Source organism: Calonectris borealis, chromosome 3 (assembly GCF_964195595.1).
Source record: "Calonectris borealis chromosome 3, bCalBor7.hap1.2, whole genome shotgun sequence".
NCBI lineage: Eukaryota > Metazoa > Chordata > Aves > Procellariiformes > Procellariidae > Calonectris > Calonectris borealis.
Genome location: NC_134314.1, coordinates 27,161,575 through 27,188,037, shown reverse-complemented (window position 1 = coordinate 27,188,037; position 26,463 = coordinate 27,161,575). Strand labels below are relative to the sequence as shown.

The following is a 26,463-nucleotide window of genomic DNA, read 5'->3' as shown; positions in this document are numbered from 1 at the left end:
ACTCTGCTTCGGAGGGGAACAGATGAAGTCTGCTCGCGCCGTGATACCACAGTTCAGATTTCTTTCTGGCATTCGCACTGTGATCAGGCAACCCACATCAGGTTTTGTGGCAGTCACTGTTGCCCCTGTTAAACAGCGTTAAGGCGCATATAAACAAAGGTTGCACCCCCAGTTATCTGCAGCACATACACAGCAGGAGAAGAGCAAGCTCTCCTGCACGGGATTGCCAGCGGGGATGTGTTGCGTGCAAGGGATCGCCCTGCTGAACAGGTCAGTGCTTCTCTCTGTTGGGAATGACAGCAGGGGTACCAGTTACACATACAGTCACATCATAGTTGAAATTCGGGAGACAGGTCGTGACCGAAAAATTAATGTCATATAGTCCATCAAACAAACAGCCATCCTTCAATCACTACCAGTCTGGTCTGGGTACGTGGCCAAGACCTTCAGTGCTGAAAATCTCTATTTCTCTTTCTAGATACCGTCATCCTGTGTGCTCCCAAACAAAAAAATGAGTTTTATGTGACTTTTAAGGACAGACAATGAAATGTAAAATTTCATTCAGACAATGAAATGTAAAATATAGATAAGGCTGGGCTGATCTCAGGAGTATTCCTGGAAGTTACTGTTTGAAAGAAGCAAGAGCAAGGTCACGCTGCAGCGCTCCCTCCTCGGCACGTCTTGGGGAGGCTGCTTTCTGGCTTGTCAAAAGGCAATTCAAGCAAACAACGCCAGGTTTTAAGTTGAGATTCTTATTAAAAGCCCTAAAGCAAGGATATCCACGGGTTTGGGTGAGTGTGGAGGAGGTTAGTGCTGCTACAAAGAAAGCAGTAATATTCAGAATGAGACCTTGCCATTAAAGTGCATTGTGGGGTAGAGAGAAAAAAAAGAGAATGGATGGAAATAGTTTTTGGCATCAGCACACTTTAGGTAGTTTATAAAGCTCATAGTTCAAAACCCACTTAAATTAACGCTAGGAAAAATACAATAAATAAAAATAAAAATAATAATAAAAATAAAGCAGGCCAAGTTCCTGAAGCCTTTTCTGCATTTGGGACTTCTTCCCTCCCCCAGTCACATTTCCCGAGCCTCGTTAGAGAGAAAGAGATGCAATTACAGAGCACAGAGAAGCCGGGACAAAACAAGAAGAGTGCAAAGAAGGGAGAAAGACCCAAGTACTACAGGCAATAGGACCAGTTTGCGGGATAACAATCGAACCAGCACTCGACTGCTGCTGGAAGAGTAGTTACCCACCCCCCCGACCAAATTAAACAGGAATGCTACTGAACCCCCAGTAACCGTACTGCAGCCTGCAGAGCTGCTGCGAGCCAGGCCTGGCAGGGCGCTGGAGTTAATTGGCACTGACATGCTTCTCTTTTCTCAAGTTTTGCTGGCTGAGGACTCACATTTACTCTTCAGTTTTTATTTAAATTGTTTAGAAGGGGGTTGTAAAAGCAGCAGGTAGATGTGACTATAAAGTGTTCCCATACTGATTACAAAGCTATAAATACAGTTACAAATTATGATTACATCATCACAAGTGCCACATCTACAAAGGTTTTGTATGTCTGAAATAACTGATATAGAATAATATTAATGTGTTATTAGTATAAAGGCACATCTAAGAGTCGCAATGAATTATTATAGCCATAATATCAAGCTTAAGCGGCATGTGCTCGTGGCAGTGCATTTAACACATTCACTGTGGTTTTTTTCAGCGTTATAAATAGCAGTCACTGTGAGCAAAAGCTGTAGCATCTCTTCTCTCCACCCCCACCCCCGAACAAATCGCTCACGATAACGTCAGCTTTTATTTGAACACAATGAGCTGTAATCACATGAGGTATTACTCTGATTTAATCCTATTTGTTTCAGTTTGGTTTGTAAGGAGTGGCCAGTAATATGTGGTTGCATTGTGTCCTATGGTTTCTTATTTCACACCAACTTTCAAGGGCTGACACTCATCATCTTCTTTGGCCAAAAGAACAAAGCGATGGGTTCTGGCAGGTAAGGAGAAGAGATATTCCAGTGGCTGGGATGGGGCTTCTCCTTTCTTTCTTTTTTTCCCCTCCCAATTGCTGGGCTGGCTGTCACAGCTGATGGGTAGATTCTGAGCCCCAACCATTTTTTCAGGTTTTCACTATTTTCAGCTGGTCCAATAGAACCAGATACAAAGTCTCACAGCAAATTTTGCTTCTCCAACCGCCGTGAAGAGAACAAGTAGAGACACGAATTCAGGTCTGTGTTTATTTTTTCGAATCAACATCATGATGTAGCTAAACACCACTTGACTGCGTGTAGTTTGGTGCTCTATTTCCCATGGCCAACAGAGACAACCACGCTGCTGGATTTGGCACGAAATGAAAAGGCAGATACCAGCACGAGGTAGGTCACCCTGCCTGTCAGCCCAGCCTGGGGATTTTGGTAGGCATTAAGCCGCACCTTCATTTCATGATCTTTATCCTCTGAACGATGAGAGACCCCCAGCTTGCGGTGGGCTCTGAGCCAGGGTTGCATCCAGCATCGCGAGGGTCAGGAGGAGACACCATCTCTGTTGGGGAAGCTGGGCTGGTGCAGGGTTGCGCCAGTCCAAGGGCAGCAATGAGGAGCATCAGTCTGCGTGTCAAGAACTTGTATCAGGAGTGTCCTTAGAGCCCATCATTTCAGGTACTGACTGATGGACCTGGAGAATGTTTTACAGATGGAAAGCAGAAGCAGCTAGCACTGGGGCTAACATAAATTTGACAGCAGTGAAAAATATTTTGACTGGCTCATAATTTTTTCAAAACATTTTTTTCTTTTTGGCATGCGGTTCCCAATTTCCTTCTTCCTCTCATCTTAGCTGGAAGGGAAGCTTAATGCCCTTAGAGTAATCAAATGGGGTCTTATCTACAATTACACACACATACGTACAATTCCACATTTAGTATTCATAAATGCAAGTTTAATGTTGAGTCTACTCTTCACTAATTTCCTATAATAGTTATTTAGCTCATATAATGCATGTTAATTAGACAGTTGTACTTTAATGACTTTTACCATAGAAGATTTTTTTCTTCAAATTATAAAATACCATGTTAGAAAAGTGTTACTGATCTTCAGGAAAAACAATGAAGAAATTTCTGACATTTCTCCTTAGAGCAAGAGGAACTGATAGACTGTGAAAGTTGCTTATTTAAGGAATCAGACCCAGGATAAAGGAAATATAACTGGAATTTATTCGGAAAGCTGAATGGAAAAATTGTAGTAAGCAGCTGCACCAGGTAAAATATTTTTTCTGCCTTTAATTGTGTCACAGTAACAACTGGCGTTAAAAGCAGATATCTGAATCAGTGAGCTACCAGGTATGATGTAACCATTCAATGAGAAGCACTATTGTCTTCAGAATTAAATACCTTTCTGAAGAGACATTATGCTGAGGACCAAAAGGTAAACTAGCAATTTAGGACATACATGCAACAGCTCAATCTTCTGGGTGTTAGAAAAAAATACAGTTTAAGAAAACAGCTAACATTAAAAAATAAATAAAAGAGAAAATAACTACCTATACCATTGATAACAAGATGGCAGAGCTTGTATGTCCAGGTCACAGCATCTATTAACCAGCTACCCAGTTCTGTAAAGCCTGTGCTACAGCTGTCACAAATGATGGTTTTCAAAAGAATTTAGGTCAAGTAAACACTTGGCAAACAGACATACTGTGGTGAACTGGGAAGTTCACGCAGGCACTTCAGAAGCTCTGCAGGCCAACAGAAGGAGTAAATGGAAAGCAAAATGGGCTGGAGCATGACCCTGCCATGCCTTTAGCGAAATCCCAACTGCAAGGAACTTCTACCAGCCTAGCAGTTGGTCTAGATAATCGTTGTAACTCCCTTCCAGCTGAACTGTTCTATCTTATCCTATCCTAATCTTTGGTCTTCTTATGAGAGAAGAGGTTTCACCAGATACCAATGTGCTCAGTTAAGACTGTTTTGTATTTGAAGAAAGTACTGAAATTAATTTGATTATGTGAAGATCTGAGATGACTGCAAACACTTGAAAATGTATTGGACACAAACCTCAAAAATAGGCTTCTTCCAGCTGACACCAGTGGTGTGCCCATTAGTGGGAATCCTCGCATGGAAGCACCATCACCCACCGTGGATACTGCTCAGCTTTCATTACGAAATGCCCACTATTTCTTCAGCCAGCGTGCAAACACAGATCTTGAGCCTGGACGTTTTATTCAAGTTTTTCGTTCTGTATTTCTATTTCCAGTTTTAAGCACTTCATCCAGACACCCCGCAGAGGTGTAGGCTAACAGGAGGCCAGACGAGGGTGAAAGGGAAACCCAGTCTGCTTCAGAGTGCTCGTTGTAGCCACATAGTTGGCAAGAAGCAGCTTGTAATTTTGCAGCCTACACATCCATACTGCCTTGCTGCGCATGGCACCGGGCTCATTCGGCTCGTGGCACAAGTTTGACTTTTCATCTGCCTGAAATCCCACTCCTTGTCGTGGGGCTCGCTTGGTTTAGGCCGTTCAGATGCGTCAGCGCTCTCAGGTTTAGGAGCCGTACAGATGGGGTTGTCCCCGGGTGAAAATGCTGCTGGGACATGGGGTCCCCCAAAGAACTGGAGCCCACCTGGGGGCCCTATATATCGCTTTTCCCCCAACTTTCCCAACACAGCCATGCTCATCCAAACAGTCTCTCCCCAGCAGGAAGGACAAGCTGCCCTCGAGCAAAATCTCAGCAGAAATCTGATCCCAGGATACAGATGTTGGGCCTAATGCAGATCTGGCTGGATGATGCAGTTTTTCCTCGATTCTTTTGTCTCTCTCTTCCTCCCTGTCTGTCTCCTAAAGGACTCATGTGAGATCACAACATTTATTTTCTGGAAGGTGGGAAGCTTTACGCTATATTCTGAATTAATCTCAGGGCTGCATACTAAAAAGAGGGGAAGTTGAGAGGACATAACAGCTATAAATGAAGCCAAAAATAAAAGCATCTTACCCTTTCTAGCTCCTGGAGACACACCGTAAACACCAAACAGGCAGCTTCTCCTCTCGCACACAATGCCCAGCTGCTGCAGGTTTCCTATCTTTGTCTGCTTCCCTGCTAACCTTCCTCAGCTGAAATCCCCCCCGACCAAAAACAAAGCCCCTTTCTTTATGTTTGGAAACCTCTCTAGGAAGCAGAAGGGCACCTTTTCTCCTTCTGTCATCAGGAGCGATGGGAAAAGCTGATAATCTCCATCGTTAGCTGGCCCGGTACTTCCTTTTGTAAGATCTAGTTTCTACTTGCTTGCAACTTCCCCAGACTCCAACTGTCAGGATAATGTTTTCTACTTTACGTGTCTGACTCAGACTCAGGTATTTTTAAGAAAGTTTCAGCTAAAACAATCAGCTCGTTCTAAGAACACACTTACCAGAAAACACGCTATGCCGTACCTTGAAAAGAGGCACAGTAATTTTGCTACTGTGATCGTTTGCTGTGGAAAAAAAAGAGTCCTTTCAGCAGAACGGGCCGCTGAGCAGAGAGCTCAGCCTCCTGTCACCAGCGTGCCTTTTGCTGCCACAGCCGTGAAACTTGGACAAGTTTCCTCTGAAAAAAAAAAAAAGCGGTTTTATAGCATAGACTCAGCAGCACGTGCACCTAACAAGCCTAATATTTAGCAGCTAAAAATCCCCCAAATCCTCCGTGGACTGGGTCAGCTCTGCGTCATGCTGCCAGGGCTGCCCATGTGCCCCCCAAGAGCAGCAGGAGGGCTGGGGGGGCCGGGGGACCTGCGTGTCCGCGCTGGGGCAGAGGGAGAAGGGGGCTGCCTCCACCGAGGGCTGGGCACGACGTGGGGGGACACAAGGGAGAGGGGCTGCGGGGGGCAGCAGCAGGGGAGGAGCGAAAGGCAGGGGGGCAGGAGAAGGGGGGAGGCAGTCCCCAGAGGCACAGACCCCAAAGTGCCCTTGCGAGCTGGACCCCCAGGCAGACACCAGCAATTCTTTCCCGGGGAAGGGGACGACATGGGTCTGCTGGTGGCAGTGGGCGCTCCCACCCCCCAGAACCGGGTTTCCAGCAGCGGGTGACGTCCTGGGATGCGTCCCAGGGCCCTTCCCCGCAGTGGGGTCCCAGCAGGATCCTGCAGCGGGACGTGCCCCAGCTCACGGGATACCCTCTGCTGCAGACGCCTCACCAGCACAGTGCTGGAGCAGAGGAGCCCTTGCAATGTGCTCCCTGCAAGCACCGGCCAGAGCAAGATGCCGGTTCATTAACCAGCTGAAGCAAAAACGAAATTCCTCACAGATCTGTTGTTAACATAGCAGGAATTTTTCTCTATATAGGGAATAAAGGCACATGACCCATAGCCTGGCGTGACTGCACAGTCAGTGATCTGGGACACGGAGCACCGAACAGGGGAGAGTCACAATATGTTTGCTCAGCCTCGTCCCATATTATAGCATCTCAGCCAAAAAAAAAAAGGTTTGAGTTCAGCCTTACAGGCTGCATCCATGTTGCTTATTTTGAGGTGGATTTGTTGCCCATGCAAGCTACTTACTTTGGGGACTGCTGCCATTTATCAAGAGGTAAATCCTGGCTGCACCCTGAGCTTTAAAGAGCTCTGCGCTTCTCTAACGAGCTGTGTAACAGTTCAGCAGCTTCCATCTGTCTTGTCAGTCCTCCTCCTGGCATCCAGCAGAAAAAAAATGGTCCCAGCTCATTCCTAGAAGGGACCGAGCGTTGCCCGCTTGATGAGCAGATATATTTGTAGGCAGCCTGAGTACAAGCTGCTTAAAAGGAAAATGTGCACACAGGGATAAGGTTTCCCAGCCTATGTGAATGTAGATGTATCTGTAAATGGACGTAAATCAATTATTGATTTTAATTCAAGCTGCATCTGGGCTTTGGTACTGAGGAAGCAAAATCCTCTGTGTTTTCTGTAAATCTAGGGTTTGCTGCTTGCAAAACCTTTAATCTCTTTTGAGCACTCTAAGTCAAATCTCCAGTTTTGCAACAACTAAAAGCAGCGTCCCACATTTTCCAAAGAGCGCTTCAAAAGCCGCAAGAAGAAAGAGTAGGTAGATCCCCCCAAAATCACAGTGGGCTTCAGCTTTCCACGGATGAGCATGAGCGCCAAAGGGAAAAGCGGCAGTGTCTGACCTCAGAACATAGATGTTGGACTCCAACCCCATTTCTTCTTCATCTGTATTCACCACCACTGTTAGCGTGGCCCACAATGCCCTTCAGAACAATAGAAAAGGATTAATAAGTCTTCTCCTCCAAGAGGGCATAGGCTGAGCAGACTGCAGGCTGTCACCAGTCCTAAGCAGTTTAGAAGCCAAATTTTCTGAGAGACGATAATGTAGATGCACCATCAGTGTCATTAGCCTAAAGTGAGCAAATTGCACAGCAGTATCACAGTTTCTAGGGCGGGGACATGATATTTAATTTGGTCCCCCAGCCCGGTTAGTCTCGCACCGGGAGTGGAAGGAGTTCATTTCCATGGCCGGCTCCTCGGCTGCCAGCACCTCCGGGACGGGAGGACTCCCTGCAACACATGTCCTCTTCTGAAGCTGCTCTTAGCTCCTCACTGTGTCTGCAAAGCAGTCTGCTCCTACCACACTCTGCTACTTTCCCTGTTACGGAAACATCCGCACGTACTTGGGGTTAACATAACAACGCTGTGACAAGCATTGTGTCATCCAGATCTGCTGTGGTGGTTTTCTCTCTGCCCTCCATCTTCCGAATCTTTCTCCCAGCTCACCTGAATGTTAGTTTTGTTTCAGAGTCTGGAAACCAGCACGGTTACTGACCCGGGAGCAAATCCCAGGACTCAGAGTCCTATCAGGAGCACCCCAGGTTTCTGCCCACCTGGGCAGCTCTGGGCATGCCTCCCCTTCCGCAGCGGGCATGATGGGATGCGCAGGGGGTGAGCAAGTTTCCATGAGGATCTACTGGTCCTGCAAAGCTGTGCGTGGAAAGATAACACGTTCATCTCTTTTTCTGAAGCACTCATCCAATGTTGAACCACTGAAAAGAGATGTTAGCAAGTAGGTAAGTAAATGCGTACCTGGCCCCAGTCACCTTAGGAGACTTGTTGTGGTGAAGGGAGTTAAATCCAATTGGCGGCGGGTCACGAGCATTGTTCCCCAGGGCTCAGTACTGGGGCCGGTCCTGTTCAATATCTTCATCAATGATCTGGACGAGGGGATCGAGGGCTCCCTCAGTAAGTTTGCAGACGACACCAAGCTGGGTGGGAGTGTTGATCTGCTCGAGGGTAGGAAGGCTCTGCAGAGGGACCTGGACAGGCTGGATCGATGGGCTGAGGCCAACTGTATGAGGTTCAACAAGGCCAAGTGCCGGGTCCTGCACTTCGGCCACAACAACCCCAGGCAACGCTACAGGCTTGGGGAAGAGTGGCTGGAAAGCTGCCCAGAGGAAAAGGACCTGGGGGTGCTGGTTGACAGCCGGCTGAACATGAGCCGGCAGTGTGCTCAGGTGGCCAAGAAGGCCAACGGCATCCTGGCCTGTATCAGAAATAGTGTGGCCAGCAGGAGTAGGGAGGTGATCGTGCCCCTGTACTCGGCACTGGTGAGGCCGCACCTCGAATACTGTGTTCAGTTTTGGGCCCCTCACTACAAGAAGGACATGGAGGTGCTGGAGCGTGTCCAGAGGAGGACAACGAAGCTGGTGAAGGGCCTGGAGCACAAGTCTTATGAGGAGCGGCTGAGGGAACTGGGGTTGTTTAGTCTGGAGAAGAGGAGGCTGAGGGGAGACCTCATCGCGCTCTACAACTACCTGAAGGGAGGTTGTAGCGAGGTGGGTGTTGGTCTCTTCTGCCAAGTAACTAGCGATAGGACGAGAGGAAATGGCCTCAAGTTGTGCCAAGGGAGGTTTAGATTGAACATTAGGAAAAATTTCTTTACTGAAAGAGTGGTCAGGCCTTGGAACAGGCTGCCCAGGGAAGTGGTGGAGTCACCATCCCTGGAGGTATTTAAAAGACATGTAGATGAGGCCCTTAGGGACATGGTGTAGTGGGAATGGTGGTGTTGGGTTGACGGTTGGACACGATGATCTTAGAGGTCTTTTCCAACCTGTATGATTCTATGATTCTATGATTCTATGATTCAGCAGCTACAGAGGCTGATTCCTGCTGGAGATATGCCTCATGCACCAGGGTGGTAGGAACGAAACTACCATGCTGGTACGTGAAGTGTACGTATCTAGTGTAAGTATGCCCATTTATACCAGAAGGCGAGTTTCCTTTATGAGGGAAATAAGTCTAGCCTTAGTTTTTCTACTGAGTTTATCCTCTGGCAAAACCTGCTTTCACAATTTCAAACAAATGTTTACAGAGCACAAGCTGCCCCTTGTTGGAAAGGCAATGTGGTTTAACAGCAGCTTAAATTAGAGAAATTAAAAAGCAGAAAGCTAAGAGAAGTAGATTTTTTTTTTCTTGAAACTTCAGACGAAAAAAACAACAATGCAGATTTTCATGAACAAACATGAAATCCGCGTGCGGCTACAGACAGCCCTTTGCCAATCTTTCTGCCAGCTCAGATTTTTATAAGTTGTTGGAGAATGTCTGACAAGCAATGTCAAATCATAATCAGAAGACAGGAATGTTTGGCAACGAGGATGATGCCATTAGAGCTGCAAAAACGAGAAGGCTGGATGAGAGCTTTAGCTGCAGGGGAAGCTCGGGCTGAGAAACTGTGATGGTGCAGGCAGGGGAGCCTGCAGCAAAGGAAAGGTGGGTGGTGGTGGCTCATGAGCTGCAGGAGAAAGCAGGCCTTCTGAGAAAGAGCGAAGTGAAGCTCTCTGGGCAGGTGTAGCTACGCACAAGATGTGATTACCTATCGCTGACAAAGTCTTCGTGGGATCAGATCAGGACTCCTGCAAGCGGAGGGATGCGCCCTTGGGAATTCGTAGGAACTTGGAAAAAGCAAGCTGCAGTCAGAATCCACAGTAAAAAATGCAATAAACTCCAGTGAAGGTAGCACTGGAAAAAGAAAGAAATGTAGTGAACTCGGTGTTTAGGAACACAAGAGTCCTGCAAAGCAAACTGTTACAGAAATTACAGTTAAGTCATCAAAAAAGAGAGAAAGATGGAGAAAGGAGCAGATTAAATACATGTTCTGCATCCAGTAGGAGTTTAATTACCTTGAGAAGTGAAACCGATTCCATTGCTTTATGGGTGGTTAGTTTGGAGTTTGGCAATACCCAATACACACAGAATATTTTTATGCAATGCTCTGCAAACTGTCAACAACATGTGGCTTTCCAGCTGATCAACCTTTGCAGACCTTTGAAAATGAGGACATCCAGTGGCTGAACGTTATAACTGGGATTTTCATCAAGGATGAAAACTCAGCAGTTATGCCAAATTTCTGCCCTTTACAGAGACCTGAAGTAGGTTGTGTGTGGAGTAAAGGCTTTTACAGAAGCCCTCTGCGCTGGGGTAATTAAAGGGCTCATGGTTGGAACAAACTGTTTGAGGCAGGCTCGGTAAGTATCACCCAGTAATACCTAGAATATTGCTTCACCTTTCTTTCTCTGCTTCCCTGTGATCATAGGCTCATGCTAAAAATAAAGCTTTCAAATCCCACACGTTTCTAGTTTGGCCTCTAAGTCTCTTAGTTAGAGAGAGTAAACACGGCTGTGAGTTTTAGAAGCCCTTAGCACCTAACCAGTCCCTCTGGAACCAATCAGTACAGCAAGCGTTGCAAACCACGCTTTTAGTAATTTAGCCTTAGATGCACCAGTTTGAATATTTACACCTAGCTCCTAAATTACTACAATATTTAAAGACCAATTGAAGCAATTAATCACGTATCCAAATACATATTGTAAGAGAGGAACTAAAATATTAATAGATCAAATTCATGCTTTCCTGCCATGAAATTGCAGCAACCGATAACTCAACAATATAACATTCCAGACAAGAATATTGTGCCTTGCACGAACCATAGCAGAATGAAAATATGTAAAAATCAGAGTCACATCTAGAGGAAATGGGCCACTGGAGCTTTTGCACATTTACAGGCCATGATTTCCCCTGGGGAATGGCCATACGATATCACTGTCTGCAATAAGTAACGTCTCACCCAACATTACGCACCAAATTTGGCAGCTGAGAATTGCAGAGTTGTGCTGAGTTTCCAAGATGAGCTGGGTAAGGCCAGTGAGCAGAAAAACCCTTACCTTCCTTGAAAGTTGATTTGAACTAACGGCGCTTAGGACTGTATCTACATGCCCCAGGGTAATCCCTTGAAGATTTGTCAGGTAGCCCTTCATACAATTCATAGCTCCGAACGAATAAAGCCAAGTACTGAAAACAGAGGGAATAAGAGCACCCCAGACCTTCTGCCTTCTCCCATCAGTCCTTTTCAGCAGAGACTTGTGTGGTCTCCACCTTCTGCTCCCGCTGCTCTTTCCTATCTAGGCTGACTGCAGTTGCACTGATTAAGCTTCCCCACCTGGACAGAGGTAACCTGCTTCTCAGCTCACTCTGGATATGAAATGTCATTGCAGTTTAAGCATAAATCTGGGCTGTTTAAGCCTAAATCTAGGCTGTTGCCACCTTGTCCTCCTCTCCCCTGCTCTCTCTCTTGTGCCAGCCAGCACTAATGCTCATGCAGGCACATTACAGCCAGTTCAGGCAAGCCCATTCAACTGGAAACCAATCCAGCCATCGTTAGTAGTTGTATCTGCTTTCTGAACCACTTCAGTTCCCAATTCCACGGGACAAGGACCAATTCAATACAACTTTCATCAGTTGTGTGTTTTTAGACTCTGAGGCTACACTTTCAGTTTAAGCTTAAACCAATAGACAGTCAGTTAAGTTAGGCTTATACCACTATGTCAGAAACTAAACCCAATGCCCTTGCGAACAGCAAAGGAGAGAGTGTAGCCCTGAAATTCCCCAGCAAGACAAGTCTCTCTTGCTTTGCCAGTGCTCTTGCAGCCAAGCACAGGCTGGACCACCTCTCAGGGGGCTTCAGGTCACATTTGGACATCCTAAACCACTCTTCAGCCTAACCCTCTCTAGTTTGCAGGCTTCTGCTGAAAAAAATGCTCTTTTTTTGCCTCCCCTTCCCCAAGCTCTCCTGTGCATTGATCACAGCAGTAGCGTAAGATCAAGCTTGCTGATCCTGTAGGAAACCAAACCAGTATGAAAAATACAAAAAGAAAGACAAGTTTTTTATTTCATTGGTTTCGAATGCTGAATCAACATAGCATATACTACATAAGCATTAAATCTGATTCAAGAAAGGAGGTGGAAATGTTTGGTCAACAGTTTGGGAGTTTATTTTCACCACTTTGGCTCACTGCTAAGTCAGAAAAACACTCAGCTTGGTGCAAAGAAGGGGCCAGGAACATATGGCAAGAGAGGATAGAGAAAATGTGGCAATGTCAGTTTTGATCAGCTCACACTGCTGTATCTTAGACTTAAAAAATTTACAACTTTATCATTTGGGAACTATATGTAGAGCTCTTAAAAAAAAAAAAAATTGTGAGCAAAGAGCATGCTGGGCAGTTCCAGGAACTTACTGTCTTTGAAGGAGAGCTGACTCTTCCAGAGGACTGACTCTTCCAGGATTACAGCACATTTTTCTTCTCTGGCTTGGGGCTTATGAAGAGCAGAATGAGAATCCCATCATGGATTTCTGCATCCTTATATTAAAAGTTCCTGTATGATAGGCAGTATTTGGGCCGTGCCTGCTGCCTAGCAGCCTATAAACTCCTGCTGTCTTTCACATGTTGTAATGTGAAAGCAAAGGGCGTGAGTGAGAAATTCAGGTTACTTTTTCCCCATTACTCTTGGTGTTCTCTGCCTCTCTAATCCCTCATATCTGTTCTGGACCATTAGTGTCATACTCTTTTAGTCATTGGTAAAAGTTACATTGTTACATTGTTTTGGGAACTGATGCTTAAACCGGTGCACTAAGTCAAGTCGAGTCAAGGTTCCCAGTCAAACTGAATTGCCTGACTTTCCTCTTTGTTCCACAAAGGTAATTTTAATTACATAAACTTCATAGAGCAGCTCATGAGGAGCAGGCAGGGACAGGTGGGGAAAAGTGCCTTGGACCTCCGAGAGGTGTTGCTACCCATGCCGTAATGCAGGAGAATTGTCAAAGCAATCAAATATCATCAACACCGGGAGTTTCAGGGCTCCTTTCTTTCTACAACAGCACTGTGAAAAGTTTTTGACGTACAGTCCCCCCACCAGCTCACAAGAACTTCATCCTGAAATTAGAGAGATCTTTTCAATTAGCTTAATCTTATGGCTAGATTGTCCTTGCTTTATACAAGGTATCTGCATTTAATTGGATTCATTATGAATGCAACCACGAAGCATCTACTTACTTCTCTGGAGACTGTCTCTTATTATATGTTGACAAATTATATATTGACAGATTATATGGTGACAAGCAAATCATCCTCCCATTCCTTTCACCAGTCCATCAAAGACAGAAACCCCACTGTACGCAGGCTGAAAACGACAAAACAACCACATTAGTTCCCTCTCATGTATCTAATTTGCTTTCAGCTGTTTTCAGCTGTGAGGCATAAGGGCAAAAATAGTCTCCTTCTTTCTACTTCAAGTGTAAAGGGGAAAAAATTGTGTGCATGAGTAGTGTAAGTAAAAAAACAACAGCAAATGTTTATTTCAATATTTCTAATAGTACAAAATTTACATGGCCATTATCGACAGTAGACTCAGATGTCTGTGGAGGTGACTAAATACTCTCCCTCCCTCCACTCTGTAAGGCATTGAAACTGCTCTTTTCAGTTAAAAACCTTTAAAAAATTATGTACTACCCATGCCTCATCTTCCGCAGATTAAAAAAAAAAAATCCATATTCTCCCTTTTCAGCAAACTAGATGCTACAACATCATCATTTTCTCTGTGTCAGCCTGAACCAGTGATCTGGATCAAACCCAGCCATCTGTAATAAGACAGAAAATATAAGGCAGAGAATTGCTTGCTGTTTCCTGCTGAAGTTTGAAAATAGCGAGGCAACGTATATGGCGTTTTGAAGAAATTCATCTATACTTTCACCAGAGTGGCTTGCAATTTTGAAGTCCTACTGAATACAGCTATACTTACCATATTGAAAAATAACAGATGTATATCGCAGAGCTTTGTTTTTCCAGTTTGGTGATAGTGGATTTTTTAATTGGACTTAATGGACTGTGAATATTGCAAACTGAGCAATTCGTCTGATGGTCTGAGTGGATATTGCCATTTCTGCATTTCTCAAGTTCCAGCATAAATTTTCTAGAATAAATCCCAAGCACTGAATATTAGCACAGATTTAAATGGTTCAGCTTCGTCGGTATCGACCGCTGACCGGGTGCGGAAACAGCCCTTGCCATAGCTACTCGTCTGCCGATACCCATTCTGCTCGAACACAGGCACTATGCAGGCATTAATAAAGAGATAGGATCTCGCCCTGATCTGAAAACAGATTTTGAAGGGATTATCCAACCAATGGAAAATTAGTTTTTCCAAGTTCAATCCGGCATGCCCTCCCCCACCCATCCACTGCAATGTTCAGAGTCAGATTTATTCTCCAGTCAAAGCCTGGGGGATTTCTGTGGATGACTCCTATTAACATTCCCATGAAGTTACCATTACCACCTCTCTGTCCTGGCAGCATCGCGTTTCTCTAACTTTCCGAAACACCTATTTTGCCATAAGCACTGTCTCACGCAGGCAAGAGATTTTTAGATGATGTTTGCTATTTAGAGCAGGTAAAAAGAAGATGAGTATAAAGAGCTGATGGGGCTCCCCATGAAGGGAAGCAGCAAGCCTCATAGTCTGTACACAAATGCGCTGCGGCATATCTTGAAAGCAGTGTCACTCTCTTTCAACCTTTTGCGCATAATTTTCCATAGTGGGAAGGGGCAGACCAACCAGGACGAGGAGGCAGACGAAATATTCTACCAGAGGCTGGCAGAAGTCTCACAGTCGCCAGCCCTTGTTCTCATGGGGGACTTCAACTTTCCGGACGTCTGCTGGAAATACAACACGGCAGAGAGGAAACAGTCGAGGAGGTTCCTGGAGTGTGTGGAAGATAACTTCCTGACGCAGCCAGTAAGCGAGCCCACTAGGGGAGGTGCCTCGCTTGACCTGCTGTTCACAAACAGAGAAGGACTGGTGGGAGATGTGGTGGTCGGAGGCCAGCTTGGGCTTAGAGACCATGAAATGAAAGAATTCTCAATACTTGGTGAAGTAAGGAGGGGGGCCAGCAAAACCACTACCATGGACTTCCGGAGGGTGGACTTTGGCCTGCTCAGGACACCGGTCGAGAGGGTCCCTTGGGAGACGGGCAAAGGGGTCCAGGAAAGCTGGACGTTCTTCAAGAAGGAAGTCTTAAAGGCGCAGGAGTGGGCTGTCCCCATGTGCCGTAAGAAGAACGGGCGGGGAAGACGACCGGCCTGGCTGAACGGGGAGCACTGGCTGGGACTCAGGGAAAAAAGGAGAGTTTTTGTGGAAGAAGGGGCAGGCAACTCAAGAAGAGTACAGGGATCGCGTTAGGTCGTGCAGAGAGGAAATTAGAAAGGCAAAAGCCCAGCTAGAACTCAACCTGGCCACTGTCATGAGAGACAACAAAAAATGCTTTTACAAGTATATTAATGACAAAAACAGAGCCAAGGAGAATCTCCATTCCCTGTTGGATGCGGGGGGGGGGGGGACGCTGCCACCAAGGACGAGGATAAGGCTGAGGTACTCAACGCCTTCTTTGCCTCAGTCTTTAATAGTCAGACCAGTTATCCTCAGGGTACTCAGCCCCCTGAGCTGGAAGACAGGGACAAGAGCAGGATAAACCCCCCATAATCCAAGAGGAAGAAGTTAATGACCTGCTACACCACCCGGACGTTCACAAGTCTATGGGGCCGGATGGGATCCACCCGAGGGTACTGAGGGAGCTGGCGGAGGAGCTCGCCAAGCCACTCTCCATCATTTACCAGCAGTCCTGGTTAACGGGGGAGGTCCCAGACAACTGGAGGCTTGCCAATGTGATGCCCATCTACAAGAAGGGCCGGAAGGAGGATCCGGGGAACTACAGGCTGGTCAGCCTGACCTCGGTGCCGGGGAAGGTTATGGAGCAGTTGGTCCTGAGGGCGCTCACAAGCCATGTGTGGGACAAGCAGGGGATCAGGCCCAGCCAGCACGGGTTCATGGAAGGCAGGTCCTGCTTGACCAACCTGATCTCCTTCTATGACCACGTGACCCGCCTCGTGGATGAGGGAAAGGCTGTGGATGTGGTCTACTTGGACTTCAGTAAAGCTTTTGACACTGTCTCCCACAGCATTCTCCTAGAGAAGATGGCGGCTCACGGCTTAGACAGGTACACTCTTCGCTGGGTAAAAAACTGGCTGGACGGCCGAGCCCAGAGAGTTGTGGTGAAGGGAGTTAAATCCAGTTGGCGGCCGGTCACGAGCGGTGTTCCCCAGGGCTCAGTACTGGGGCCGGTCCTGTTCAATATCTTTATCAATGATCTGGACGAGGGGATCGAGTGCTCCCTCAGTAAGTTTGCAGACGACACCAAGCTGGGCGGGAGTGTTGATCTGCTCGAGGGTAGGAAGGCTCTGCAGAGGGACCTGGACAGGCTGGATCGATGGGCCGAGGCCAACTGTATGAGGTTCAACAAGGCCAAATGCCGGGCCCTGCACTTCGGCCACAACAACCCCAGGCAACGCTACAGGCTTGGGGAAGAGTGGCTGGAAAGCTGCCCAGGGGAAAAGGACCTGGGGGTGCTGGTTGACAGCCGGCTGAACATGAGCCGGCAGTGTGCCCAGGTGGCCAAGAAGGCCAACGGCATCCTGGCCTGTATCAAAAATAGTGTGGCCAGCAGGAGCAGGGAGGTGATCGTGCCCCTGTACTCGGCACTGGTGAGGCCGCACCTCGAATACTGTGTTCAGTTTTGGGCCCCTCACTACAAGAAGGACATGGAGGTGCTGGAGCGTGTCCAGAGAAGGGTAAGGAAGCTGGTGAAGGGCCTGGAGCACAAGCCTTATGAGGAGCGGCTGAAGGAACTGGGACTGTTTAGCCTGGAGAAGAGGAGGCTGAGGGGAGACCTCATCGCGCTCTACAACTACCTGAAAGGAGGTTGTAGCGAGGTGGGTGTTGGTCTCTTCTGCCAAATAACTAGCGATAGGACGAGAGGAAATGGCCTCAAGTTGCGCCAGGGGAGGTTTAGACTGGACATTAGGAGAAATTTCTTTACTGAAAGAGTGGTCAGGCCTCGGAACAGGCTGCCCAGGGCAGTGGTTGAGTCACCATCCCTGGAAGTATTTAAAAGACGTGTAGATGAGGCGCTTAGGGACATGGTGTAGTGGGCATGGTGTGTTGGGTTGACGGTTGGACACGATGATCTTAGAGGTCTCTTCCAACCTTAATGATTCTATGATTAGCAGCACACCCACGCAAATCGCTCACTCACGCCGAATGAAATCTGGAGTTTGCTGCCTGCGGCGGCCACGCTGCCAGCCGCCGGGCTGAACCGCAGGGGCCAATGTGATAGGACATATTTTACACAGCCCAGATGTAAAACAAAGGAGCTGTTGGAAGGCACTCAAGGAAGTCTTCCCTCTAGCAAATCTTCCTCTTATTTAATAGGGACAAGAAGTGACATCTGATTAAAGGTGCGAGCTCAGACGTTGATCTCTGGTCTTTGTAGGCTGCTACGCCGAGGCCACCAGAAACGACTGAGCTACGTGTGGTCTTGTATGGAGATCAGCATAGGTACTGCTGCTCTGAAGTATCTTGTCTCCACTAGAAAAAATAGCACACAGAGGAAAAAAAAAAAAGAGAAAAAAAAAAAAATCAGGCTTTCTAAAAAGCTGCCAAAAGGCATCGGAGCCAGAGTTAGGTGAGCAGAGGGCAGCGTGTTTATCTATTCGCTTCAAAACAGGCACAGCCCACTCGTCGTGCGAGGCTGTAAGCGGAGCTGCGGATGAGCAATACCCGAGAGCAAGGCAGGTTTCGGGTACAGAAAAAGCTCCATTTTGTGAAAAGTCCCATTTTCAAACACAGGCATCGAAATTGGACTTTCTAAACCTGAATTGAAAGCATCTGCTTTCAGGAACACAAGCACCTATTTCACACTTAGCGACAAATCAGCAAGTCAAAGTGTGAAGAAAACACATTTAGTAGACTGAAAAGTATGAACAAACACTTGAAGACAGCAAACACATCCTCCTTTTTGAGCACGTCGACAGCATCCTGATTATTTTGGGATACATTAGCAGAGAACAGCTCCGTCTCTGAAACTAGGAAGCTTTAACTTCCTGTAGGAGTGCTCCGAAAAAGAAATGGAAATACATTTATAAAATTATCCGTGATGGGGAATAGGGAACGGTTTCAATGCGGGAACTAAGGTGACATCCCTGAAAATGAAAGAGAAAAGAAAACCACGCGTGCGCAGCACAAAAAAAGGCAGAATATACACTAGGGCATTTCGCGGAGATGTTTCTTCATGTGGCATTGTGATATTGTATCAGGAGCTGGAGGAGGAAGGATTGTGATAAAAAGGAGAGGCAGACAGACAGACTGCAAGAGCTGGGCAGACAGAGGAGGTGCTGGGGTGGGAGTAAGGACACGGCATGGGTTGATGAGCCTTTCTTTTCTGAGAAGAGGCTGGAAACGCCATCAGGCTTCGGGCAGAAAAGAGGTAGAACCAAAAATCACCTTACTCGACATTACTGGGAGAGCTGGCAAGGCGAACAGCTACATTAGCATTTTGGACGACAGACTGAAAAAACAGTGTACTATTCTTGATCTCGCAGTTGGGGATTAGCCTGTTGTTCCTCTGATTTTTAAGGTTGCCCATGCTTGTGGTTTGGCATCTATCTGGAGAAAAAACCCTCTAAACTGCATGCCAGCGTGCTCAGAAAGGGGTTGTTAAGAGGAAATGACCCAGACCATAATCTTCATAATTGCCGGAGGGAGTTACAGAGTCAAACCGTACCCAGCTTTGGGAGGAAACAGGGACCTAATTCTCACAGCCACTTCTTGCAGCACTTGAGCCCCTCTGTAATAACCCCTCCTGGGCCCTGGGGCAGCCACCGGGAAAGACGGACGAGCGGGGACAGGAGCCATGCTTCAAGAAGGGCAGGAGGTGGGATGCAGAGCACCTGCCTGACTCCTTACCACCCTCAGGACTGCGCTCTCGTGGTGACACCATTATCTTTCTGCTGTCTAAATTCTTGCCAAATTCTGTTGCCTGGAAACCACAGTATAATAACCTTAAAAAAGCTGAATAACCTTTCAACTTAGGTAAGCAGGACATACCTCAGAGCATGGGAGCCTAGGAAGGAAAGGTAGCCCACTGCTCTCCCCCCGTAGGTAAGAGCCTCCCCTTCGCATGCTGGTAGCTACAGTGAGGTGGGAGCCAGGCACTGTCGGGAGGATGGAGGGAATGACAGATGGGCATCCATGAGGAAGGGTCAGCACCCAAGCAAAAGCATCTTCTCTCCTATGGCAACAGTAGTGCCATGGGAAATTTGAGATTGAAATTGATTGAAATTCTCTTTGAGAATTACAGCAATTCATGCCCAGAAGAAAGGCATTATTTTTAATATAATTCAACAGATTATTATAAATCATGACTAAGAGATGAAGCTTCCTATTCCAGAGCAAGGACAAAAATATTGGTAGGAAGAATGGTTGTCTTGTCCCCTACAAGCTCAGGATCTCAGTGGGTTTTAACTACCAACAACTAAAAAGATTGTAAACCACTGTGCTAGTCAGAGCAGCACCAAAACCAAGGTCTGTCACATCCTTGGTTTTTCCCTAAATCCTCAGAAAAATCCTTTCTGTGCTGCAACTGCCATAATTTTGAAAAAATTATACTGTGTTTTCAATGTTTAACACTGACTTACATGCAAAATATAGCTCAGTCCTACTCAAACAACCAAGACAAAGGCTTCATACATTATGCATGAGTTCTTCCACAAAGCTCTTGATACAGATTATAGAGAATCAAGATATGCTATCATCTTAGTGTTGAAAGTTTTGATAACACTGAATGATTAAATAACTTCATAGTAGACCCACTGCAAGGTTTTCTTAAGGAAACTCTTCCCTAACCCTCTCTTTTTAGGCAGGCCAAAGAGATTTGAGCCCTCAGCAGTGAAAAATGTGTTGCTGTACCAAACAGCAGAGGAAACACAGGTACAGCTTAATGCAGCTCTCCAGATCAAGAAACTTCTGGAAAAGGCATTCAGTAGAGACTGGGGACATTTCCCTTCTTAGGAACCAGTACGGTTCTGAGAACGTTAAATGGTAACATCTTCTAAGGACCATTAAGAACCTATTAGAACTTCTAGAATAAAGCAATGCCTTGACATTTCCAGTTTCTGCCAGTTCTGAAAGTATTTGTTCTCCAAATAGTCACTGGGAAAATAGGTTTCAGAAAATATACATTTCCCTGGTTCATTAGGCCCAAAGAGAAGAGTAGATGGAGAAGTCCAAGAGGCAACATAAGTCTTATTTCTTAAAGCACTGTATCATTTTTGCTATGATAATAAAGGTCAGCCTCCTCATCATGCAATGCCCCCTCACCAAAGAAAGGAATTTGAAAGGATGCTAGTTGATTAATTGGCTGGTGATCAACATCCATATCACAACAAAACCTTGTGGCACAGGGCAGAGAGCTCCTTGTTATAATGAGGTCCCCGATACATTGATTTTGCATTTTCAGAACCACATAAAGTATTTTTCTCCTTCCCTATAAAGGTAGAGAGATTGGTACCTCTGCTCAGGTTCTGTGGTGTTCATCCCTCAGCTGCAGAAGAAAACTCAGGTCTCAGGCTTTCTGGAAACCTGGAGAAGCTGCTTTGTGCATAAGCCTTTGGGACTTCTCTACAACATTTCATCCTCTCCATGCTTTTCTAAATCCCTAAGCCCAGAACTCAGCTGTCAGCCCTGCTCCAGCGTGATACTGATGCTCTGAAAAGTCACACTTTAATGTGCCACTTTAGTGTTTATCTAAATTTCAGACAGACTAATTATCTAACTTCCAGGCTGAAAGGTCTGAAAGCATTGAAAAGCACATCAACACAGGTAACTGTGGGGAAAATGTGTTTTGCAGACAGATGGCTACAGCACATCCGTGGGAGAGAAAAGCTGAGAACTCCCTGAGCATTGTGAAGAGCTCTAAGTCAGGAAAGTGCCTTGTCTGGTAAAAGAGACAGAAATACACAGAGCAAGGGCTTCAAATTTTTCCCCTCAGAGAGATCAGCGTCTTGAAAAGAGGGAAGATTGCTTCCCAGTCAGGTCTCAGCAGCTTTCTCCCCTCTTGCAGGGTAGACTCTTTCCTTCTTCCAGAGGCAAGCAGCGGCTCGCTCTTCTTCGTTTCTGCCTGAGCAGCTTATTTTCCTGCTTCTGCAGGCTTCAGCAAGCAGCATCGCTCCTTCTGCGGCCTCAACAATTCTGGCCTGGAGAAGTGGTAAAGAGCTTTGTCTACTGCTTAGATACCCACTTGCAGTTCTGTAGGAGGACAGCTACGTAAGATTTTCCAGAGTTGTTCAGCCCTCTTCCTGAGCAAGTGCCATTTTTAGGTCTGTCACCAGGAATAAGAAGAGGCAACTTCTCTGTAAACAGAGTTCACAAAACATACACTACTGAAGGCTTCCACCGGCACTTCCCACAGTAAGCACACCGGTTAGGGCTTAAGCTACAAAGATGATAAGTGTGAAACTACAAGGTCACAAATAAGGCAGGGATTTTAAAGTCTTGCAATTGGGGGGGGGGAGGGGGAGGGGGGGGAACACCCAACCTTCTGCACTATCTTGACCTGAATAGTTTCTTCTCCTGAATTTAAGAGAGACACTTAGATTCTGAAACTAGATTTCTATGCCTTAAAATATTTGGTAATTTCCTGAATATTTGATGCTTCATTTCCAAAAAACGATGATAGCCTCATCATGTATTCAATTCTACAATCCTGGCAATTCCAAGCTCCATTTTTAGTATCATTTTTGTCTAGGGCCACATTGGTGAGGAAGTTGAGGTGGGTTAAATGCACAGGACCATTAGACCTCAGATTCCAGGATGCTCCATCTTGGACAACACAGCTTCTCCTGATCTTTATGGTTCTAGGGCATGAGAGACTTGGCCTTTGTATGTCATCTGCAGAAACGGTTTTCTCAAGTCTTCTGAGATTAGTACATTCCTTTGCACATTTAGAAATGCTTGTTTTTCATCTGCTTTTTTGTTGTTTTGGATCCCAACTCTCCACAAATTGTATTTATTTTCTAAAAAGCCTGCAATTCTGTCTCTAAAATACGTATAGTCGCAGAGGCCCCTTTTTGCTAAAGATTAAGGTTGACGTTTTAAAAACAACCCAAGATATGTAACCAAAGGAAATGACTGTACCACAGAATAAAACATAGTTCAGCCCTATGAAGAAGTTGAGAGAGGGAGAAGATCCAATAGTTGTGTAAGGATACAACTCACAACTGTGCAAAACAGAAAATTAGAAAAGCACATTAAAAGTATTTACTAGAAACTGTAAGAGAGAGGAGGATAATACACCTCTGTACATTGCACATCACTTCCATTAAGCAGGAGGAAGAACGATTTATTCCCATTCTCATGCCAAGCAGCACAATGGCAGAGAGTGATTCCACCACCTTCCTGAAGAGTTTCAGTGCTAAACAATGGTACCCAAAGCAGAGACCCATTGAAAACCAAAGGTGAATGATCACACCAAGAAATGCTGAACCCAGCCCCTACAGTGGATCAAATCTGATTGATTGTGAGGACACATCACCATTCTTTTTCCCCCAATTGATTCGGCAGATCAGAAGGGAAATGCTTTGGGGGCTGAAGGGAAGAATTGCTCATATGGAAGTTACTGACAAGAAAAATATTCCACAGTTCCACAATTCCATGTTCAGCCTGTAAAGAAACAAAGACCGTTTCCCCCATAGATGGTGAACCAAGAGAGCAAGCTACTCCTCTAAGCTACTTCTCATTCCTCCCTTGCCTGGTAGGATTAAGCTTGCCACTAGCAGACATTATGAATCTGGAGAGAACTAGACTTGTTCCTCCGGTGGCAATAACTAGTTACAACTGCAGGAAAAAGATCTTTGTAAGTTCTGCTGTGGACACTGCCTTTGGCAGCTCTGTGGGAGGAGGGAAACCTCTGCTCAGTGGTGGGGGTGGCTGCAAGGGGAGACAGTAGGTTATCTAACCAAGGCCTTCAATCACCCACTCAAAGACCGCTCCTATCTTTACAGGAAGGGCAGAAAAGGAAAATAATACAAGTAAAAGAATCAGGCAACCCTCACTGGTTGTTTTGTTGGGTGGTGTTTTGTTTGGGATTTTTTCCCCCAAAAGCAGTATATCTAGGAATGTCTTCTTACTTGTCAAGCCAACATTTTTCACCACACTAAATCCTGGCACAGACATTTTCCTGAGCTTTCAGATGGCAAGTCTGAGATTTGCACTGTGTGAGGGGATTTCTTTTCCCTCTGCTGAGATTATCCTATGACTACCAGAAATGCTCAGAAGTCCCCAGGTACCAGACAGCCAATGGCACCATGCTCAGAGCTGTAACATCACCCCTGCTGACAGGGATCCCAGTTGTGCCTTGCTTCAGCAGCAGCTCAAGTACTGATCCTTGGAACAGCAACAACTGAAAACAGTATGCATAGGGCAATTCAGTGAGGTCTCCAAATTCTTCCAGAAGGATCGCGCCAAACCCTAAACCCCTTCCTGGCTTTGGCCCAGGACTTACCCTAGCATTTGAATGCCTATGTGGTCTCCAAGAAGAGCTTAGCTCCTGGAACTTCACATGACTTCTGAGCAGGGTCTCATAAGAAAGAACGCTTCACCTCAAAACTGTGTGTTCTCCTCCTGCCACAGGGACTATTTAAATGGCAAGATCATACATCCTTTTTTAAGTGGAATAGCAGTCAGGCCGAGCTTTCTTCTTGGGCTCAACCACTAAGAAGATGGAAAACGTTCCTGAATGCTATGAAACAAACATTGGCAGGAAGTGGAAAGTGGTTTCTATGCATGAAATGGACAGTTCAAGGAAAGAAATATTCTCCATTTGTGGTCTTTTCCGCAACAGCGGGGTTTTCCTTTTGTGACCGTATTTTTCTCCCATTACTTATTTAATTTGCCGGAAATGAACATGGAACTTGCTCATCACCTGGAGGGAAAAGCAGTTGTGCTGCTAGGATGAAAGGCTCTTTCTGCAGGAGATACAAGCTGCAATGTTTCTAAGGAAGAGAAGGCTGCCATGCACTCATGACGTTTAGTCTTTCTGTGAAAATAGCCACTTACCTGAGAAGGATCACAGATCTCCTCCTCCAAGCTACCCCGAGTCAGGCTCAGCTCTCCACCACGGAGCTCAGAGCCAGTAGACTAGAACACAGAACAGATCAAACACAACAGGAGGCTCCTAATAAATCCTGTAAGGATGTGGCAACCAGCCTAGGGAGTATGTAACAAAACCATCCAAAAGTCTTTCTGTGCATCCACCACAAGCAAAGTGATCTGCCTCAGGTATTGTTAGGTATGTCAGATGCCAAGAACACACAGACCTAGTAAGAACTCCTTTTTACTGGAGTAACTGCATAGGGGGATGGAAGGCAGAAGCATCTACATTAGTGTTCTAGTTCACATTAAAAGGGTATGCTTTTGAAGTAAGCTTTTAATTTACCTCCACATGTGCTTTGAATCATGTCACAAAGCAGTGTCACACACAAAGATAGGATTCCTCACAAATGAACTGGGAGATGCATGTCCAGAGCACTCCTGACACACTGCAGCCTCAGGTGGGCATTCAGTCCATAGGAACAGACCACAGCACATCTGAAGTGAAAGAAAAACCCTAGCCTGAAGTGTGTGTAGCACCAACTACTTTATTGTAAAGCGATATGCTTGTCTACAGTATTTTCTAATATAGAAATTGTCAGGAAAACAATCCGATCCCATTGGTACCCTCCGCGTATCTCTTACCAGAGATACATCTACAGCCTTTGAAGGGAGAGAAAGCAAGAAGAGGAAGTGAAAGCCACTTAATCTTGAAGTCAAATTTGCCTTCCACACAGCTCTGCCATCAGTGCCAAGGATAGGAAAAGAGTTATCTCCTACTTCAATTAACAATCCAAGTCTACCAGTTAAAACAACTATTTATACTTCAATCTCCCAAGGGGACACTCCTATCATCTATAGCTGTTCTGAATGATTACAGCTGTGTTCTCTAATGCCAGAGTCCAACAGAGGGCTTAGTTACAGCTTTGTCTTTTCTTACATAAAAGGATACCATCAACAACTACAGCAAATAAGTGATTTAGCAAAAAACCAGAATTCTTGAACAATTCACACTACACTTGATACAAACCTCCAACTGAATTAAGCTTCCGCCACCAACTGATTAGCAACTGTATGATGACCAGAGCTGTTTGATGGACAAAGGGTGGTACACTGGCCATTCAGCCAGGTTTAAGTCCTGAATAGCTCCTCCCAAAAGCATTCTTTACAGATGTGGATGACAGACACCGCACTACCTCTTCTACTAGTCAATGCTTGTTTTGATCCTAGAGACAGAGAAAGCTCCCCACGCTTTCCAGGTCAACAGACCTGTTCTCATCTTTCATTCTTTTTAGTGCAACTATCATGCATGGAGAAAAACCACAACACAGTTGCACATCTGCTGACTTAAAATCCCTCTATAAATAGAGCATTCGCACAAGCTGTTATGTATGGGTGACTATGTTACCTGACCCTAAAAGCCATTTTTAGTAGCAGTGTTTTGTAATCTACCTGAAAATTTATAGGATGGTGAGGAAATTCACACATAAGGTGTCTTGAGTAGAGACATCAACTGGTTTCATGATGATTTTTCCCTTACCCTGTGCTTCAGGAGGAGTTCTAAGATGCCAAATCCTATAGAAGTACAAAGGAAGAAACAAGACCTACTTGCAGCTACTGACTGCAGTCTATAGAAAGAGTCCCTCTATTTGTAAGCCATGCCTTCAAGGCAAAGTCAGACGTACAATTCATGCAAGTGAACTGGTTTAGATGAAGCAACTACAAAGAAGTATCTCATTTCTAAAAGCAAACCCATTCATAGACTAACCCCAAACTGCAGCAGTCCCCAACTCTTGAAAGGACAGCTATTCAAGACCAAATAGCTTTTTCACTTCGAACACAAAAGGCTCATATTCAATGTTGTGAGTTAGGCCTCTTCACAACATGCTGATAGCAGCAGATCAGAGTTCTACAAGATGACCATAGCATCAAACTGATGACATTCTTGGTTTCCCTCCCTTCTGTTTGTTCCCGAAATACCATCTCCCACACAAGGACTTAATGCCTTTAGATGGTATCACACAATGACAGGTCTGGTTTTAATTATTGTACCAAAAATGTCCCAACTAGACAGAGCTCCTGAATAACACATGATTTTTCATTAACTCACGGTCATGGCCTGCCCTATCTACCCTGGCAGTAT

General features: G+C 45.7%; 1 protein-coding gene and 1 long non-coding RNA gene across 4 annotated transcripts in view; both read right to left on the bottom strand.

Annotated features, from left to right (window-relative positions):
* Positions 1 to 350: 350 nt before the first annotated feature.
* Positions 351 to 15,021, bottom strand: LOC142080202 (uncharacterized). Its single transcript, XR_012672900.1, has 5 exons — positions 14,088 to 15,021; positions 13,343 to 13,469; positions 9,829 to 9,974; positions 7,133 to 8,002; positions 351 to 5,581 (listed from the first exon to the last, which is right to left on the bottom strand). It is a non-coding gene; the product is annotated as an uncharacterized LOC142080202 (long non-coding RNA).
* A 2,342-nt stretch (positions 15,022 to 17,363) lies between these two features.
* LOC142080200 (elongin-A-like) overlaps positions 17,364 to 26,463 on the bottom strand; it is a 28,907-nt gene continuing 19,807 nt past the window's right edge. The window contains exons 12-13 of one of the 3 annotated variants that reach the window (XR_012672899.1): positions 24,667 to 24,818; positions 17,364 to 17,762 (exon numbers count right to left, since the gene is read on the bottom strand). The gene's annotated coding sequence lies outside the window, so the exon portion shown is untranslated. Of the gene's footprint in view, positions 17,763 to 24,666; positions 24,819 to 26,463 lie in introns of those variants that run through there. The other 2 variants (XM_075145240.1, XM_075145241.1) reach the window with 2 other exon arrangements.